Raw genomic sequence first — 19,718 nt, forward strand, 5'->3', positions numbered from 1 at the left:
ATGCACTGGGAACACAGGCGTGCTAATCATGCAGGAATCCGGATGTGGCCAAAGCTAAGTGGTCCGGCTGTTGTGTTCAAAGGTATGCTGGACATGATTTCTTAGCCAAGACTCCTAGGGAGCAGCAGGGTCTCTCTCTCTCTCTCTCTCTCTCTCTCTCTCTCTCTCTCTCTCTCTCTTCCTCTCTTATCAGCTTTTGTTTCAGTCTTTGTGTCTTGGTTATAAACACTAGAGTCAATTTTTCTTCTCTTTTTCTGAAAATTATCTTGGTATCTATCTCTGCTTTGAAATGACATTAAAAATATGTTCATGGCTGTGTACCTTGGCTCAAGTTATGTTGTTATGTTTAAAGGTCAACTCATAATTGACAAATGCAATGTGACACAGTATGCTGCAGTTTATAGCCTATACTATCCACAGTCTAGTTTACTCACTTCACAGAGCAAAAAAAAAAACCTGTGCAAAAACAGAGCTTTTTGCACACTGTAATTATAGCGTTATTTGAGACAGCAGGGCAACAAGTTCCAAAACCAGATATCTGTCAGTTATTCAAGATTTGATTCCCATCAGACCAGGAAACAGATCAGGTTTCAGTGGAGTAAAATGGTCCGTTCAAATTTGTTTTTGTTCTTTATCTGATTAGATTTAGCTGTGGAGATATGGTCCTTTGCCCATGTGAAATGCCCATGTCAGTATCTGAATGAGATCCAAACTGGAATAGTAAAGATCTCTTTTGTTGTTTTTTTAAGTGTTTGCTGTTTAGTTAAACATTAGATGCACATCATACATGGGGATAATATTCTGATTTTACTGTTTAAACTGGGGCAAAAAAAAAATCTGACCATACCTCCTGTATGTGGATTCAAGGAATGGTTATTACACTGATGTACGGTGGGCTTATCCAACCTAATTTTAAGAGAGTTTAAAGAGTGGAAAGAGTTTAACTTTTGTTTTTGAAACGAGAAATATTTCTGAGTTTCATGAGATGGCACAATCATTCACTTAAGTCACATACCCGTGACATGATCCAACACTAGAGATCCATAACTAGAAGCCAAATAGTAACATAGTGTTGTTCCTGTCTGGGCATATAGGTAGCCAGTTAAACCTCACCATCCTGGTTAATGAAGCCTGTGCAACTAAAACACATCTGAGGCAATCAAGTAAAATAAACGGTCATGTGAATTCCACAAGCAAGTGGTCTTATATAATGGTGAGATTGCTACACAGATTAATTGCTCTTGGATGCATGTTGATTCCCAAGGCATGTGTTTATTTTCACTGCTCTCAGAATAACGCAGTACTGGAAACCCATCCAAGCAGACAACAGCTGGGGGGATTGAAAGAAAACTAGTTTTAGAGAAGACAAGAAACATAATAAATTTGTCTAACATTTGTATCAATTCTTTCTGTAATGTCTAACAGTGCAGCTACATTTAGTCTCTCTGGTTTGACTTCACATGGAGTGAGCGAGGCCATTTTTCCCAATTTACAAGGCAATGCAAGAACAACTTCTGGTGTTTCTGTACAATGTAACATTACAGCTTTTTTAGAGCCTTCATTACACTTCTGAAGTCAATAACCTCAGTCCAGTTACATTTTGAATAATGATTTCGCTATATTGAATGCAGATCTTAAATCAAACATTGTGGCTAGAAAGTCCCTGAAGTGGTTCTGAAAGTTAGGAGTAGCATGCTTAATCTCCCATCACACCTGCAGGCATGTGACTAACAAGCCTCACCCACTGCCTTCCACTGTGTGTTGTTTTTGGCCAACACTGATTACGTTCAAGTTCCAACAAGTCCTACATGACAAAACATTGTACATAAAGTTAGTCCTCTGCATGTCAGCATACTGCTTGCCCACAACAAGCAGGCAGGGAAGCAGACATGCTTGCCTGACGCATAATATTATCGGCACTGCTACTGATGTCTGAGGTAAACATAGACAAAATTTTGTTCACTAACCCCTACCTAGCTGATTGTGTGTTGTTTTTTCCCCTTTTATAGGTCAGGAAGCATGGCGACTTCCCTCTAACCCTCTGGACGACTTTCATCTACTGTTCTGCAAAAACATTGACTTTGGCAGGGTGTTTAGTGTTCAGAATAGGCAGGAGATTATCTTTTTCTAAACTCAGTAGGGAAACAGACTAAACCCCTTCTGTCTCTTTATGTCATATTTATGACTGAGCAAGGCAAAGGAGTAGTGCCATTTCTGGCAATCATATAAAGAGTTTTGATGTTTAGGGCCATTGAAGTTCTCAAAAAACTTAATAATTATGCTTCCACTCGCAGAACTCAATAACACACAGGCCTGATAGATTGTTCACAAACATTCAGGTTCAGGCCTTCTATTATGGCAGAACTATGCTGTTGTTCATCTTAGTTTGGAGTTTGACCTGGAAGTACAGAGGTGTTCAAGAAAAAACACACATGACACTTCTTTCCATATGATTCTAAGAATACACATGTATAAAATATAAACATTATTTAATTCAATTTCATAGTAAAATACTCCAGTGAGAACTCTGAATTTTGGCCCAAAATGGAAAGTGACTCGATCTGTGGCATGCCGACAGCTACAGTTTGGTTTTCAGCTACCTGGTTTATTCCATTAATGTTGACAGGGCTTAAGGTAGACTTATGAGTTACAGCAGCTAAGGTCTAGACAAACTGACACAATAAGCCTTTCTAGAGTAAAGTGTGAATATAATGTAAAAAAAAAAAAAAAAGTTTTAAAAATATTGGGGGAAAAATATATGGATCCTAATCTTCTAGGTGACTCAGAAGATTACAAGAAGTACAAGGCCATACAACTAATAATAATAGGTCATTGAAATGAATACCTCACTCATTCATCCCTGACTCCTGCAAAAGACACACAAAAGAGGAAGCACAATATACAGTGACCTTTAAAAATACAGTATAAATCTGTTCCACCCCACACTAATAGCTAGACTGATAATGGCAATGCCACAGGTCATGTTGTGGGACCTTCCTTTCCACTATGACCATGGCAACATCCCCACAGTTCCCATCCTGAGCTCAGATAGGATGTTATACTGTGGGAGATAAACCTGTCTGCTTCCCTTCACCTGGTCAATACTCCCTGCACCTTTTCCTCTGCTGCATCCCTCCTGCCCCATGGTTTTCCTGTGGTCAGTTCCAGCCACACTGCTACAGGAAGGGGAAGTGATGTCCATTCCGTAGCTCCACTTTGACCTGCCCCATTGGGTTCGGTCTCTGGGTTCACGTCTCTGTCACCCTGCTACATACATGTGTTTCCTGTTGTTGCAGAGCCACTAAGAGAGTCAGATCCCTCCTTTTTCCTGATGGTGGTGAGTCCTTTGTTAGCTGGTGCTTTGGGAACAGTTTATATTTAGGTGTGTTGGACACAGGCTATGAGGGCCATGCTGGGGCTGATGCTATCAAGCCTCATAAAGCAAGGCCCTGGTACTTGCAGGTCTGTGCATACAGGCTGCTGGAGCATTGAGAGGAAAATTTTATGCCATGATAAGGTAATTGGGGGTGGGGTGGGGTGGGGGGGGATAATCTTCCTCTGTTGTTATTCAATAGGCTGGGTCTATTTTTTGTAACTGACAAGTCCATTAAGGCATAATTCAAGAATTTATATCAAAACCAGCATCAATCTCATAGCATCTGCTCTAGGGCTCATGTCTTTGGGTGGAACTTCAATGGTGGTGTTACTGTTGGGTTTTAATTGGAACAACATGCATAACTGCACACAGTATTTCGAGAGCATTTGTAGGTCCTGCGGCCTGGCTTTGCGTGAATGTTTTCCATCAGGGATTGCGGTAATTTATGGTGTGGTGAAAAAACTGGAGGCTCAGCATTTTGTTGTCCCCCTCCCTCATTCCTACTACCCCATTCTACCCCCCCCCCCCCCATCCTGACACAGCACTTTGCAGCCTGTGCTCCACAGCCGCTCTCTGACATCACAGCACACATCTCAGTAAACATTCCCCGACATGATGAGTCTCAGATGCCTGGGTTAATGGCTTCCATATGGGGTCTGTGTCCCTCACTCCCACTCTGAGATGTGGAGGAGGAGAGGGGGAGGAAGGAGGGATAAGGGCCAAGAGAATGAAAGAAGCTTGGCAGCCTGTCGACATCAAGGAAATGCTTTCTCCTATTTCTCGGTCACTCTCCCAGGCTTACCCTCCTCCATGGAGCTGTTGTCTGATGTGAGAGGATCTATCTGTTTTTGTCCTCTATCATCAGTATACTTATCTGGTGCTCTCTCTCTCTCTCTCTCTCTCTCTCTCTCTCTCTCTCTCTCTCTCTTAGGAAGTACAGACATGAGTGTTTTCCAGTGCAGCTTGGCTGCCTTCTGTCTAGTGGCAACACGTTTGACTTGGCATCTCTCCAGCCTCCAGCTGCCTGTTGCTACAGCCTGGGAACATCCTGTCTGCCTCACAGCAGTACAGGAGCAATACACACTCACGTAACTGAACAGATATAAATACACTACCAGGTCCTACCAGTTTTGACACACTAGACTGAATATATATTTTTCTTTGTCTTATAGACAATGAATAACTTTTGGTTGAAATTTGCTCCTAAAAGAAATTTGTTCCCTGCATATAGTATTTTTTATTTGCATAAAAGTAAACTCCCAATCAAGTCATTTTCATTTTGATCTTTGGAAAAAGCATCTAGAAATTCGACGTACTTTTTGACGTCAACAACTAAAATGCAGAATCATTTTGATATGTATAACAATATGTTCAACCTAAAACCAATAATAGAAATTAGAGCACAATAAGGTTAAATATGTGTATCAATTCATTACACAAATATCTGACTCCAATAATCCCAAATGTGTTATTTCATAGTGTTAATGTGTTTATTATTATTCTAAAGTGGTAGAAAATACTGAAAAATTAAGAAAAACCTCATGTGAAAAGGTGTGTCCAAATGTTCCCTGCTAGTGTATATCCCAATGGTATAAAAACTATTTTCTAAAAGTACACTCAATTGAACAATTTCCATCCTGAATGCACTGGGACACATTCAGGATACATGCTGTGGCTAAATCTGGTGCCTCAAAGCACAGCTCCAACCCAGTCAGGCAACTGCAACCTTTGTTTTTTTCCCCCTTCTTGTTCCCTATTAATCCTTGTTCAAGTTCATTTAATCCTGTGTCCTATTTTCCTGATTACTGCCCAGGAGGGCATAACTACACTCTCTTCTGAGTGTGTGGAATACAGATTTACTGCTGGACCTGTTTGACCCCTACCTCTTGTCATTGTACCCTTTTTGATCGCTGTTCATTGGCATGAATTTTTCAACTATAGTTGCCGCTCCTGATCAAAGACCCTCCATCAATTAATCTTTTGGTGTGTCCACTGAATTTGAACTCATTTTTGAGTACCAATACTAAACCATGCTCATGAGGAAAGAGAAGGAGAAAGAAAAAGAGAGTGAATTGGCCCTCTGATGACCCAGGGGTTGTAGGAAAAGCCCATCCCACAATCAAGAAGGATTAGCCTATGTTTTTCCCTCTTGACTACAAGAGAGCTTTGTCTGATTGGCCAAAATATGAGCAAGTAGAGTGTGAGAAAGAGAAATGAGGACCAGTTGAACATAAATGTCCCTCGTTTCTTGAAACATGAAAAGTCCTCCACATGATATCTTTTGTATTCCTTTTCTGTAGGGGTGTTATATCATTCCTTCTTTTTTGCTTGAAGGCCAATACGAGCAGGATGCTGAAACATGTTTTGCCAGTGCAAACATGTTTACCTTGATTAGCTACTTAATCATGTAAAGGCAGAATCTGGGTGTGTACACACCTGCTTGGAGTGCTAGGTGAGGTATAAAATGCAGGAACAAGCCAAACCTGCTGAATACATCATTTATTTATGAAATAGGGGCTGATCTTTTTGTGCTGCATCATCCAGCTTCCTCAAAGAAGCCTCATTAGTACACACACTTACAGTCAAAGGATGGCCTATTATTTGGCACGTTTTTTCATCCAAAGACCTTGGAAACAGTTAGACTCTACTAATGTTAAATGTTAATAGCCTGAAGCACTTCACTAACACAGAATAAAATGTCCCTCCATTCATTTTCTATACCTCTTATCCTTACTGGGTCGCAGGGAACCTGGAGCCTATCCAAGGGAGCATGGGGCACAAGGTGGGGGACACCCTGGCCAATCCATCGCAGGGCACAATCACACACATTCACACACCCATTCATACACTACGGACACTTTTGGACTTGCCAATCAACCTACAATGCATGTCTTTGGACTGGGGAGGAAATCTGAGTACCTGGAAGAAACCCCTGAAGCACAGGGAGAACATGCAAACTCGAACCCTCAACCCTGGAGGTGTGAGGCGAACATGCTAACCACTAAGCCACCATGTCCCCCACAGAATAAAATGTTTTCAGTATAAATGTCTATAAATAGGGGCGTTAGCTGAACTGTTAATCATTGTTAACTGTTAATCTTCTCCATCAAAAAAACTTTTTAAAAAGTACTTCTAAATAGACTGTTTGCATGCATTTTTTCTTGCTTGCAGGGGCTAATTGCTTAAAAATGTGAAAACTGGACAAAAATATGGATTTATCATAAAACTTGCCTTGCCTGTTATCACCAGGATTACCAAACCGATAAAATGTCAAACATTTTGGCTATCTAACATGATACTAGGCTAGTTTGATGTTGCTAGACAAGGGGAGGCACAACTAAGCTTTCACTGTATGGGTTTAGCTGCTCCAGTGCTATGCAAAGTATGTTAGCCTTCAATATGCTCTGCTCATATCATTTATCTTAACTTATGCATATTCACAAACTCATATAGACATTTACACACCTTGTTTTCCTGCTCAGCATGAGGGGATGTTAGTATTTCAGTTTCAACCCATTTACTGGTTTAAAAGAAAAATAAAATCAACGTATATCTATTTTTCCTCACACTGACTGTGAGCTAGTGTATGGCAGAATTGAGACCTGTAAACCAATAAGACATGAGTATTTCCATGTATTTGCCTGTAAACCTGTGTGATTGGTCTAGCCTCCGTTCACTGAAGATACAAAATTACAGTTTTTTTTTACTGACGTTTAGTTACATAGTGACAAACCGCTCCAAGTGGAGAATTATTCGGGACTAAAGAAAAAAATCTTCAGGGCTACAGCCCTGAATGCCCAGGCAGGGTTGTGACCCTGGTAATAAATATGTGTGACTGATCTGATTAAGAATGACCACAAAAAGAATCAAAATACATTTGTAATATAAAAATATGTAAAACAAAATATCATCTATAGAGAATACTGAAAAAATAAAGATGTTTCAGATGGATTGTATATATAATATTGCTGGTTATAATTTCAACAGTAGTTAATTAATCCATATCGTTCCACAAGAAAATGAAGGAGCTACACTTTAATGGTTCTATTCTATGCATTATAAACTCCAAACATTGCCAGCAAAAACACAACAAGCTGAGAAATAATCTAAGGAAATCAGGGCATTCACACAACCTTAAAAGCCACAGAGTGGTTTAAAATAAAATGTTGAATGTAAATAAAGTCTGAGGTAAAATGAGACCTGAATGTCTTTAAATCATATAAAGCACTGCCCACAAAACTACTAATGCTCGAGGAAATTAAGAGTCAGTGTTTTCTGGACTGCTATTTTCATATGCCCTCATGCTAAATCTATACACAGCAGCTGATAGTAGTGAATTAGCTCTACAGGTATCTTTCCTGTTCATCTCCATTTGATACTTTACACATAAGGAGCTAGATGCTGACAGTGGCGAGTGAGCAGAGTCTTGGGCCTTGGAACAGACTTGCAATGTAAATGCCAGCCTTTTAACTACCTTAGATATCAGAGGAAAATATCAGCCATTAGATCTTTTATACGACACTCACCTGAGTCCAACACAGCTTTTGCTTTCCCACTGGTGTTAGAGATCTACAGTGGAAATTCCCAGTTGGATGACTGTTTGGAGTTCCCATTATCAGTTTTGTTCCACATCAATGGGATAATATTGGTACGCACACACCCACACACACACACACACACACACACAAACACACTATGGTCTTTGGTCAAATAAACTGGTTTAAATGGTATTTTAGTAACTTCCTTTGCACTATGTAAATATTACATACACTCACAGAACACTTAATTAGGAACACTAAACTAATACTGGATAGGGCCTCCCTTTGCTCTCAAAACAGAGGCAATTCTTTGTAGCATGGATTCCATAAGTTGTGTACTTTCATGCTGTGAATCTCCCGTTCTACCACATCCCAAAGGTGTTCTATTAAGGTTTTGAATTCAGATCCGGTGACTGGGAAGGCCACTGAAGAACTCATTGTCACGATCATGAAACCAGTTTGAGACAGCTTTTTCTTTGTGACATGGTGCATTATCATGCTGGAAGTAGGCATTAGAAGATGGGTAAATTGTGGCCATGAAGGGATGCACATGATCAGGAACAATACTCAAATCGTCTGTGGCATTCAAGAGATGATTGATTGGTATTAACTGGCCCAAGGTGTACCAAGAAAACATTCCCCACCCTATTACACCACCCCAACCAGCCTGGACTGTTGACACAAGGCAGGTTGTCCATGGATTCATGCTGTTGGCACCAAATTATGACCCTACAATCTATGTGCCTCAGCAGAAATTGAGATTCAACAGATAAGGTTTTTTCTGTCCAGTTTTGGTGTGCCTGTGGCCACTGCAGCCTCAGCTTTCTGATCTTGGCTGACAGAAGTAGAGCCCGAAGTGGTCTTCTGCTATTGTAGCCCATACTCTTCAAGGTTCAATGTGTTGTGCATCCTGAGATACTTTTCTGCTCATCACAATTGTACAGAGTGGTTATCTGAGTTACTGTAGCCTTTCTGTCAGCTTCAATCAGTCTGGCCATTCTCATCTCATGAACAAGGCGTTTCCGTCCGTAGAACTGCTGCTCACTGGATGTTTTTTACTTTATTGCACCACTATGAGTAAGCTCTACAGACTCTCAGGAAATCTCAGGAGATCCTAGTTATAGAAATACTCAAACCAGCCCATCTGGCACCAACAATCATGCCATGGTCAAAATCAGTGAGATGTGAACATTACCTGAAGCTGCTGGCCTGTATCTGCATAAGATTTTGCATTGTACTGCTTCCACATGATTGGCTGATTAGATAAATGCATGAATGAGTACTGTAGGTGTACATGTGTTCTTAATAAAGTTTTGGTGAGTGTAAATTGCTTTTAATGAACAGTCAGACAGGAAACTGTGATTAAAACTTGGAAGTAAAACAAAACTAGCATCCCAGAGCAGGGTGGCATGATCTATGTGAGACACTTATATATTCATAATTAATGCATGTAATTACTTTATTCAGAGATGAAATGCTGAACAACATTCCCACATCTGTTGAGAGTAAGCAGTTGTCCCAGAGGGAGAACCAGTGTGTTTGGACAGGAGGAGAGGCTCAGATGCTGCAGAGAAAATAGGGCCATGTGTGAGGGTCAGTCACTGTTCTATAAAAATAAAATAAAAAAAGAACTTTTACACGGCCTAATCTAGACAGCAAAGAGATTTTCTGGACATAGCAAGCCAACCAAAAATGCATGCAGATAAAATAAAAATAAATAAATCTTCTGACAACCTTCATTGAGAACATGTGCTAACAAATGGAAAGTAGATTAAGTGTGATAAAAATGCTTTAATGTTTATGGCAGAACAAATATAGCATGATTCCCTTCTCATGTGTAGAGTAATACAGTCGTTTCCATGGCTGCCTTCTTCTGAGCAAAAACAAAACATGAACTTTAATGATGCCTGTTTGAAAAGCCGACCCATTAAAAAACAATTCCAACATTTACAATCACAGCACCAGCCACATGTGTGTTGCACCACAAATCAATTACTGTCAGCCCAAGTTATTTTGCCATTGAAGGCCTTGTCACAGATGTACTGAAGCAGCCAAGACTTGGTTCTGTTTCCACAATTTAGCATGGCACACGGTAATGTGAGTACCCTGGCTAGAAAGATGCATAGAAACACTGCCTTTATATTTGACACTGAGGAAGGGAACAGTGGCCTGGCATGTGAGGAATCCAAAAGAAAGTGGAAGTACTGGGACTGAAACACTGACAGCAGTCAAGCCTCTAACTAAAGTGAATGTGTGAGTGTGTGTTTCCATATAGCTATGCATTTGGGAAAAATGTAATGTATGTGTGGCATTTGTATATGTGTAGCGATTGTGCTGTGAAGTTGGGGTAAAAGGGTAGGAGACTGTTCAAGGACATCTAAGCATGGAGATGGGTAATCAGTTCCGTATGCTAAGCTCCATAACCCAACCATGTCCCCTTCCCACTTTTCATTCAAACTGTTGGAGCAGAACAGGCAAAGCCAATCAACCTCAAAATTTCCATTCACAGAAGAAAAAACAAAACAAATAGATTAAGTGGAAAGAAAAAGCAAACGAGCGCAACAGCAACATTTGCAAGTGCACAGGCCGAATCAGCTCTGCCGGTTGTGTTTTCCTTGGCAGGCCTTGAAGTGCCTAATCTGGAGGTAGAATAAAGGACTGAACAGTCGAGGCAATGATGTGGTACGCTTGCCAGCCGTTTATGGTTCAACCTTAAGAGATGTTTCAGATGGTTGTAATTTTCATATTAGGGTAATGGAGAGCTGTATCAGAGTTTTTGAGACACATGATTGCATAGCCAGTGTGCTGGTGCTGCAAGCTTGGACCATGTGTGTACTTATATATTTATTTGTGTGTGTATTTGTGCATATGTGTTTAACAGTTGGTCTACTGAAAGTTTTGTGACTTTTTATGTTCTCAGCATCCAACTGTCTTATGTCTCATAATTCTTTAATAATTCGTAGAAATAGTTCAAAACTAATAGTCCATGCCTTATTTTTATAACCAGGCACATTGTGAGTTCTTATAACTCAAGCTAGAGTTGCCAGATGTTCTGGGAAGAGGCAGCATCCTGCTTCTTGGAAAGAAGCTAACTCGCTTCAATTTATGTACTGATTACTGTTGCTATGAAGATACACAACGATATATACCCATATACCCATCGATAGCCATGATTCAACTGTCAAAATTGAAACCAACTGGTTTGAACATTTAGAAAGTGTCAACTTGTGTTCTTCCCCTTAAATATAACTAATACTTAACACTGAAGGAATATTGCCTTCAGTCCTCCAGGTTTCATTACTGTGCCAGCCTATGCTTCAGGTATGTCAGATAAATGTGGGCACATGACAAAAGAAAACACACACACACACACACACACACACACACACACACACACACACAGAGAGAGAGACTAAGTATATATTCCTTATATACCGTATATACTTACTGTATACAGTATACTTATACTGTATAGTATATATCCACTGTATAATGCTTAAATAGTGAATGAAATTAGGGCATCTGGCACTGTAATGATGCAGTGCTATAAACTGCACTATAAATTCAGTACTAAAACCGTGGGTACTGATGGTAATACTCCTGCAGTGTTTAGTTCAACCACACTCAGCAGTCAGCGGTTAGGAATATCCCCCCAAAAAATCCTTGCCATCTTACAATTATATCTGATAACAATTAGAATAGAAAGTTTTTAAAAAAAAAAGTGGACATATGTGTCTGTAAGAAAAATACAATATAGAATATAAGCAAGTATAATATGATGGGTTTTTTTTTTTTGCTCTTTTTTCCCCAATTTACTATTTAAATACATAGATCTGAATAGTTTTTGAGACAAATCACTTCCTGTTTTATTCTTTCCACAGCCTGTCTTATTCTTTTCCCTTGCACAGCATTTTGCTTGTTACGGAAGAATAAACCTCTGATTTATCCTTGAATTCGTGATAACACCACACCAACCCCTGTTTGAAGAATTAAAACAAAAACCACATCTTAAAAAGCTACTCAAGTTCATTCATCTATTGAAAAAATCTCTGTTGGAGTCATATATATGTGTATATGTCTATATGTTATGATTATTGTGCTTTTACCTTCAAGGCTTCTCACCACTTTATTTTCCTTCCAAGTCAAAAATCTGCTTCAAAGATGAATTTTGCCTCAGGTTATTATGAGTGATTTAAAAAATGGAAACAAAGGAAATAAAGTGGTAATTCCCTTCAGGCAATGGTTGTTCATCAAAAGAATTTTTCAAATGTGTTTACATTTGAGAAAGCTAGACTTGTGAAGCCAAGTGAAATGCATTACAGAAACAATCGCCACATTGAAAGGATAATATGCCCAAAGCAACGTACTTCGCGTGAATGTGTGTATAATTCTGTGGTTCTCTGCCTGCATGTTAATAAAAAAAAAAATATTTCCTCAATTAAATTCTGCTCTGCTCTCAGGATGTTCTTATAACCTGGAAATGGTTTGCAGCTTTTGAAAATTTTCGAATTGCTTTGTATGACATTTCCTTCTCTTGTGTCTCAGAGGAACAGCTATTTGAGAAGCAAGCGGCCATGGCAGAGGAGAGATTGGGCGAAATTGTGCAAGTCAGTAAGTTTGATGATTGGGGAAGGTGGAGTGTATGTGTATAGACACTAATCATAGGAGAAAGGCTGTCAATGAACTCAAACACTCTTGACTAGTAGAAACCTGTCCATGTGTGTATGTGTAAAACAAAACATAAAGGGAATATATAAGACAGTAAGGAATGGAAAGTAAAAGATGCTTCACAATCCTCATTGATCAAGCAATACTTTTTTATACTGCATATACTGTAGGAGAGAAGCAGGACATGGAGACCTCGGGAACCTGTAGGAATCAGACTGAATACTTCATGAAGTCATGGTGCTTTAGCAAGGCACTGAATTATCGCAGTGGATGAAGTGTACCTAACGGTCCTAATCTAATTCAGCCTCAGCCTGTAACGCATTTTAATGGAAAATGACCACTAACCATGTCATTTCAACCTGACAGGGGTTCATTTGTGTCTGAAAATCCATTCCTTTGAGTTTATGTGGATTGATTGCTAGCATGCTTTGGGGTACAAGAACATGGTAAAGATCTGTGAGCTTGTGTGTGTGTGTGTGTGTGTGTGTGTGTGTGTGTGTGTGTGTTTGCCTGCTACCTGATCCACCCTGTCATTATCTCCTGAGCTGTGGTCTACATTTCGAGTGAGCACATCTACCTCATGGGGAGGTGATTGACAGGTGGTGGGTTGGAGGCAGGAGAGGGTGGGAGCGTTGACTGACAGCAAGATCAGGTAACTACTCATTAGAAGTGGGGCGTATATAAGCAGCCATGCAAGAAACACACACATACACCCTTGATTTAGAGAAGTAGAAATGGTTGGTAAGTGATTCTAGTTTCTCAGGAGTATGCAGTCCAGGGTGCATCCATTGTAGTTAAACCTCAGTTTTCAATCAAATCTTTGTCAAGTGATTCAAGACATTTTTGCTGATTTTTTATTTACAGATTAAACAAAGATCCAAAGAGAGAGAGAGAGAGAGAGAGAGAGAGAGAGGAAAGGAGGGAGAGAAAGAGAATCACACATTCATTTTCTGATGACAAGGTGTCAGGCACTCAGGTGTCAAACCCAAGTCTATGAGACAGACACTTCTCTCATAGTGAGTGAAGCTGGCCTTCACTTCTGTACGCCTCTCTCCTAGCTAATGCTTTGGGTCAATATTTATCTCTGCTGTTTGCCAATCTTTTAACTCAATAACTGCCACTATGCACGCACCAACTTGCTGACCAGAGAGATACTATTGAGAGAAGAAAAAAAATGTGAAGATTTAGTGGGAAAGGCAAGACAAAGTGACAGGAATACAGTTGAAGGACTGAGAGGAGACAAGAGTATAAAAGTGTTCAATCAGTTTCTTGCACCTTTTAAGAAAATGTCATCCTGACCTTATGTAGAATATTTTCATTGATGTGTGTTACTGTAGCTAAATAATGATATGCATCATTATTACATCTAAACTTAACCCTAATCTTAACCTCAGTAACATAAAATGTCATCTTTTTGCTCCTTTAGTTTATTGCGTTTTTTGTTTGGATTTTTTTATATAAAAAAAGAAAAAGATTTGTAAAAATTTTGCAAAAAAATAAAAAACATACATTCAATATCCTCAAGGGAATCAGACAAATGTCTTGAGATAGCATTCGAGATAAACACATTGCACACAGGCACACAGACACAAATGTGAATAAACAACTCCATATTCCACAGTATGTAATTCCCAGATGTAATGCTGGTTTAAATATAGTGGTGAATTAATAAGCTTCTTTTTGCCTCCACTTTACTCGCTACCCCCCGCCAACTTCCCAACTTTGGCCTAGTGTAAACATGGCCTTTCAGAGAATTTGTTTTTGTAAAATTAGATGTCCAACCACATCCTTCATGATTTAATCTTAGTTATGACACTGGGTGGCTCGACAAACAAACTCAACAAGCGGGTTGATTTGAGACAGATCTCTCTCTCTCTCTCTCTCTCTCTCTCTCTCTCTCGCTTTGAGTGACCCCACATCAAACACAATAAGCCCTTTTTCAGTGATTCTAAAAAAAAAAAATCTTTATGCATTCCTGTTATTTCTATACCTGTTTCTGTAAACCAGGACCATGTGCTCATCTACCAAGCATGGGCTACCTGTATATTGTAAGATCACCAAATTATCAAGTCGATTTTCTCTTTCCCCAACCCATTTTTCCAGGTGAATTAAAATGATGTAAAATCTGTTAAAAAAGTAAAAACAAAAGGTAAACTATTGATTTCTCTACCACCAAGACCTCATGAGCAGCGAATCTGGGCACGTGATCTAAAGCTCAAATCTTATTGGATGGCCCTTTTCACCCTGAGTGACGGGGAAAAATCGACACATTGGTTGGAAAAAAATCTTGCTTTATCACGCTGCAATTGATCGCACCGGTATGAATAGCTCCATAGGGATCTATTGTTTCGATTCAAGAGCATCATCGTACCGTTCATTTGCATCACTTAATCGCGCTCAGTGTGAAAGACCCTTTAGGACCACAAAGTGCACAAGCAAACATTTGGACAAGCAAACAGTTGATCTTTAAACAGTGCTTATTAATGAAGTTGATATACTTAAACAAAACCACAAGGTCATGGCTTTTTCAATCATCTATTCAACAGGAATATCAGTAGATGTGATGTTCTTCTGTGGAAAAAGTAAGTACACCCTTGGCCTCAGAAGCTAGTATCGCCCCCTTTAGCATAAATAACTACTAAGCCAAATAAAATCGTATCATGTCTTATTTTGCTATGGCTGATTCAGTGGTATCGTCAAAATGTAATCACTTCCTTATGAATAAAAATCCTATCGGATGGAAGCCTAGGGTTTCCACACCTATTAAATCACATGACAGCACACCATGCACACACACATTCACACACGTAGTTACACCACGAGGCAATTTAGGGTAGGTAATCCACCTCTTGACATGTTTTAGGGTGGTTGGAGGAAACTGGTGAACCAGGAGGAAACCCACGCAAGCAAAAGGAGAACATGTGAAACTCCGCACAAACACTGGTCCAAATATAAGTCTCAGACCTAATTAATGACCCCTGTTGTAAGATGCTACATATTAGTGTATCTGTATCCTCTATATCTATATGACACCATGACCTACAGAGAACTTACTGTACTAGTTGATAGCCCATTTAAGGTCAGGTGCAAGTGCTCCCTAGGTATGAATGTGTGCTTATTAAGTCCTCACATCTCCAAATAAATCTGGATTTCTTTTTTTTTATTATTATTCTGTGTGAGTGTATGCATGAATGTACATGGCCTGTTCTAGTTGGATCCTGTTTCACAGCAAAAGGCTTGTTAAGACATTATGACTCATAGAGTATGCTTATCTAACGTCTCTAAAAGGAATTTTAAAACCTGATGTCTGTTTTTTTCCCTCTCATTCTTTACAGCTCTGCGACCTCTAGTTAACATTTCATCTATTAAAGTATATATGTACAGAATCATTAACAAATACGTTCACACCCCTTGTGTCTACATCTACCTAAATTGTGGGGTGTTTTGAAAGGAAATGGTAAGGGATAAAGCCTGGATTTTACATTGTATGAATCTGTCAATGGGTGCCAAGGAAGCTTTTAAAAAGTGCTTTCATTCGGTCAACAAAGCTATATAAGCCGCAGCTTACTGACTGAAAGACAAAGCTAGCAAGCTTTTTATTGAGATATTATGCAGTTATCTGCTCAGACTGATAATCCTGTCAGCTCGTTTCATGTCTTTTCCCAGATTTCTAAAGGGAAATGTTTGACGCTGAAGCCAATTGTGATTAAAGACAGTTCAACACAGCATTTGTAAAGCTAGCTAAACATAGGGCAAGCGCAAGTGACTTGGGCGAGTAGTTTAGGTGAAGTTCGTGTCAGAACATGTGCTGGATTTGCCAGAGCTCACTCAAGGTCTTTCCTCAGAGATGTGAAAGAAGAACAGCAGCATCTCGCCTGACTGCATGTTCTATAGTGGAAGAGTGGGGTTAGTTTTGGCACAAGGCAGAATGTTGCAGCTTGTCCTCCCCAGTTTGTGAAGACCTGTGGTGCAGGGTGTTTTGTGTGTGTGTGTGTGTGTGTGTGTGTGTGAGTGTGTGTGTGGGAACACTTGCTTGTCTGCTTCGTGGTGGATCTTGTTTTGACAGTGATTTCCTTGGCAGAGCAGCAGCATTAGGTTAAGGTTAAACTGGCACAGGCTGCACTATCATCTGGGGCTGAGAGCAGAGGAAGCCAACGGATGTGAGCCCTGTTTCTTTCACTTTTATGAGCAGCATTTTCCCACTACTTTTTTTATTTATCTTTTCTTTTTTTTCCTTTTTTTGTTGGCTTCAGCACCAGAGTCCACTTGGAAAACGGAGCTGTGCCACTACTGAAAGGTCGCATAACACCTGCTCTGTGAAATGTGTCTAAATTTATATCAATGCACCTCTTTGTGTGAAACTCTCTCTCTCTCTCTCTCTCTCTCTCTCTCTCTCTCTCTCTCACTTTCTCTCTCTCACTCTGTGTGTGTGTGTGTGTGTGTGTGTGTGTGTGTTCACTCACTCACTTGTGTATGCTTTTCTGTTTCTATTTAATGAACATGTGTGCACCCTTGTGTACTTATGTGAGCTCTTATTTGAGCTTTCTGGTTTAAGTGAGCATGCATGTGTGGGGGTGTGTGCACATGAGAGGATTCTCAGGAGAAGTCATGGAAAAAGGCTCATGATTGAAGAAGATCCTCACCTGTGCTTCCCACTCTCATCCTGGTTAATCCAGACTGCAGGCAGCAGTTGTAAACACACACACACACACACACACAAAGTACTGGCTCCCATCCTTTACATTAACTGTGGCCTTCATAGTAGACAGGAGAGGCTCTTATCGTTTAGAAGGTCACTCTAATCTCCAGACAGGCACAGACTAAGGGCTTGCCCTGAGGGATCCAGGAGCCTAAAGAGCTGTTTGTATTTTGAGAGCATGCTTTCAGGACTTTAGACTCCCACACTCGGCTCTGTGCAGCATCGTCATGCCTACTCAGGGACATAGAGCCCATATCTGTGAAGCAGTTTGATGGTAAAGGTAGTTGTTTTTTTTGTTTTTTTTAAATGGATCCCCCTGTATTTATATTGCACACTCTCATGAATACACAGACATCTACACACACTCTTTTATTTGTACGAATGATTTAAATGTCAATTTGAAAACTTAAATAATTTGATGCCTCTTTTACCACTACAACTCCTAAAACTACCCGACCACTTCAGACCACCAATGCGCTCTCAAAATGCATCACTTCAGCGTGCTTTTCCAGGACATCAGCAGAGGATGAAGCGTGCAATTAAAATTCCATTTCAGTCAATTTGTTACTCAAAGTTTCCATGCATGGATCATAGAAACTCCGCACACTACTCGATGCGCCACACACAACATACTTAATTATCCCTTCAGTACCTGTATGATTTCCAGCACCTGGAGCGCTCTTCTCAGTTGGAACTCATAGATGCTCATAGAGCTAACTTTCTCATGCACTCTTTTTTCTGGGTCTTTAGTTCCTCCCTAGAATATACAGTATTGTTCATCATTGCTGCTCCTTCCTTGTCTGGTTTTTCTGTAGTTCTAACCTATATGTGTGGTGGCCTGGGAAAGCCCTTCACATGGTCAAATTTTGATTTTGTATTATGTATGGATCTGACAACTCCAGCTGTTTCTTTGTTACATACATCTCAAGCAGAAAGTAACCATATAGCATGTTAAGGTTAACTCTAAAATAAAAAAAGAAAAAAAGAAAATTGTATTTACATACGCCATTCCAGTTACACTGCTATTTATTAATTTAATTTTATTTAATCTACAATACATAAGATTTACATATTATATTTATATATAATTGTATATGTTAAATGCATAACTAATGCATTTATAAATGATCATCAGCATCATCCACATCAGTCTCTGTCTCCTCACCTGAGGTAAAAGTCACTTGAGGCACTTAATCTGTTCAATGTTGGCTCTTACATCAGAGCTGAAGAAAATGCAGATTAATCCAGTGAGTTTTGTTGGATAAATTTCCCTTTTTTATTAGATCATTCAAACATGTGAAAACTTTCTCCGCTCTCATCAGTACATTTTGATTAGACATTGTATTTATCAGGCATGTCTGTTTCACTACGCCACGTAGCTATCCAAAAACTTCATCAAAGGATGACATGTCTGGGAACACTTACTTCATTTACATTTACGGTATTTGGCAGACACCATTATCCAGAGCGACTTACAATTATCACATTCGTATCTCTGAGCAGTTGAGGGATAAGAGCCTTGCTCAAGGGCCCCAACAGTGGCAGCTTGGCAGTGCTGGGGTTTGAACTCATGACCTTCTGAACCTTAACCACTGAGGTACCACTTCACAAAGTTTTATGAATTGTTAATAAAGATTGACTGTTTTTAACACCATGTTTGTTAAACCCAACTTGCAGTAAGCCTGTAAATTAGAACATTTATTTTCTAAAGTTGAAATGTTTGGCATGTCATTTGCAAAAAAATCCAATTTCATCATTTGGTCAATTTTTTGGTTGTTGGCCAGAATTTAGCCTCAATAACATCTGACTGGTTTTCCCAGGCCACAAGGCCTGGATAATAAATCCTAATTTTTCCCTATCAAACCAGAAAATTGACTGACCCCCTTAATCACACCATACAGTACCACAAGGTATGTCAGCCACAAGCAAGGCTTGGCTTGACCCACCCCCAAAAGCATCAACATTGCTTTCTGTACTGGCAACCAGGAAGCGTAACATCCAATGATTTTTCACTTCCATTGATGTCCTCAAATGCTGACAACTCTCTTTAATAATATCTAATCATGCACATGATTAGAAAAAAATATATATATATGACCTACACGATGTATTTGCATTCCTGTTTCTGGTAGTGATATCTTTAGACTCTAATCTGATCTGTTTTCCATGTAGGTAAAAAAAACACTTCTGTAGATGAGAACATAAACATATATTATGTCAAGCTGAATGTAATGCTATGTACATTTTAACAAAACACAAGCTCCAATGCACACCATGCAAACAAATGCATATACAAACACATTCAATCATCATCAACATCAACATCATCATCATCATTTCATCAGCATGCGCTGTTCCACTAACGCAGTGTTTACACTATATCAATCAGTCTCTGGAACCAAACCATAGCATCTGAACACAAGACAAGCTTGGACTG

Source organism: Ictalurus furcatus, chromosome 3 (genome assembly GCF_023375685.1).
Source record: "Ictalurus furcatus strain D&B chromosome 3, Billie_1.0, whole genome shotgun sequence".
NCBI classification, from domain to species: Eukaryota; Metazoa; Chordata; class Actinopteri; order Siluriformes; family Ictaluridae; genus Ictalurus; species Ictalurus furcatus.